Genomic DNA, 1,686 nt, shown 5'->3' on the forward strand with positions numbered 1-1,686 from the left:
AGGTCTTTCATAAACTTAGCAAATCCAGGCATCTCTTTGACAACATCTAAGAATGAAAAATTCACTATTAACTGCTTCAACTGATCATAGAACTTTTGACACTTAGAATCATCATTCTTCTTGGCTAACCTCTGAGGAAATGGAGGTTTTGCTTTGTGAATCTGATCCAAAGGATGAAGAGCCCCTTTTATCGTGTGTTTGCTTGTATCAGCAGCAACCTCTAGAATATCAGCAACTTTATCTTCACTATGGACCTCATTATCTATGATAGGCACATCAGAGTGCACCTCTTCTTCCTCAATAATTGGATCTAGATCAACCACCTTCTTGTCAGCACCTTAAAGTATTTTACCACTCTTCGTGCTAATAGCAAAAGTATGTTCCATGTCACTCCCATTCTTCTGGTTTGGAATAGTATCTCTAGGAAGCCCACCTTTTCTAGCAGGATGTTGTTCTCTAGAAAGATCACGCATCTGCTATTCAAGGTTCTGAATAGCTACAAAATGAGAAACCACTGTCTCTGAGAGCCCAGATAATGTCTTTTTAGTGTTTGTCTAACTTGCCAACACTTTTTCAAGCATTGCCCTACGCATCTAACCAGCTCGCGTGGTTCACCGGTTCCACCTTTTTGGTGGAATGTAAGGGTTGGAACTTCTATTCCCGAAGTTACTATTGTTATTGTTGTATCTATCTTGGTTCGCTCCACCATAATTATTATTGTAGTTCCCTTGGTTGTTGTTGTAGTTGTTGCATGCACCCTGTCCTTGTTGAGGTCTCTAGTATCTCTGAATTGGCCCAGGAATATCCCCTTTTGCTATGTAGTCTGCATATTGAACATTCTCAACTGGCGAAGGGGGACCCTCTTGGACTTGGTACATTCAAGGCGGCATGCCTGAGATATCTTCATAAACGTTCACCTTCTTCGATTCCCTCTCATCAAGCCTCTTTGTTAGTAAAGAGAGACTAGCGGCCAATTGTGCCAACGTCTGTTGCGGTTCCTGGCTATCTTTCACAATATTTTAAATCAATGGTGTCCCAAGTGATAACCCATCAGAATTACTCGAATGCCATGCTTGACTGTGTGTAGTCAATCGATTAAGTATATCAGTAATATTAGCATAGGATTTATTCATGAAACACGCGCCAACAGCATTATTAGCTATTGCTTGGGTCATAGGATCCAACCTTCTATAGAACTTCTCCTTTAGAATCTGATATGTGAAACCATAGTTTGGACTCCTATCCAAATATTCTTTGTACCTCTCCCAAGCTTCAAAAAGTTGTTCCCCATTATGTTGTTTGAACTCGTAAATCTGATCACTAATTTCAGCTCGTTTACTCGGGGGATACCACTTTCTGAGAAACACCTTGACAATCTCATCCCATGTAGCAATAGAGTTCCGGGCAGCTTTGTGAACCATTTTCTTGCTTCTCCGGATAATGAATATTTGAAGAGTTTCAGCCGGACCGCTTCTTGAGTCACACCCCGCTGAATATGTTGAGCGCATACCTCTAGAAGTTTTGTTATATGAAAATAAGGTTCATCATCGACTGCATTCCGAAAGTATCCCTCTTGTTTGAGCATATGATAGAGGGAATTATCAAACTTAATAGTAGTAGCAGTCACCCTCGGATGAATTATCACAGATGCAAAGTCTTCCTCTGCTTTTGACTCATCAGCAAAGA

At 40.7% G+C, this 1,686-nt stretch overlaps 1 non-coding gene across 1 annotated transcript; it reads left to right on the forward strand.

The window, feature by feature from the left end:
• Window positions 1–1,221: 1,221 nt before the first annotated feature.
• Window positions 1,222–1,328, forward strand: LOC132051314 (small nucleolar RNA R71). The gene has a single exon (XR_009413686.1). It is a non-coding gene; the product is annotated as a small nucleolar RNA R71 (small nucleolar RNA).
• Window positions 1,329–1,686: the final 358 nt, after the last annotated feature.

This window comes from Lycium ferocissimum, chromosome 3 (assembly GCF_029784015.1).
Source record: "Lycium ferocissimum isolate CSIRO_LF1 chromosome 3, AGI_CSIRO_Lferr_CH_V1, whole genome shotgun sequence".
NCBI lineage: Eukaryota > Viridiplantae > Streptophyta > Magnoliopsida > Solanales > Solanaceae > Lycium > Lycium ferocissimum.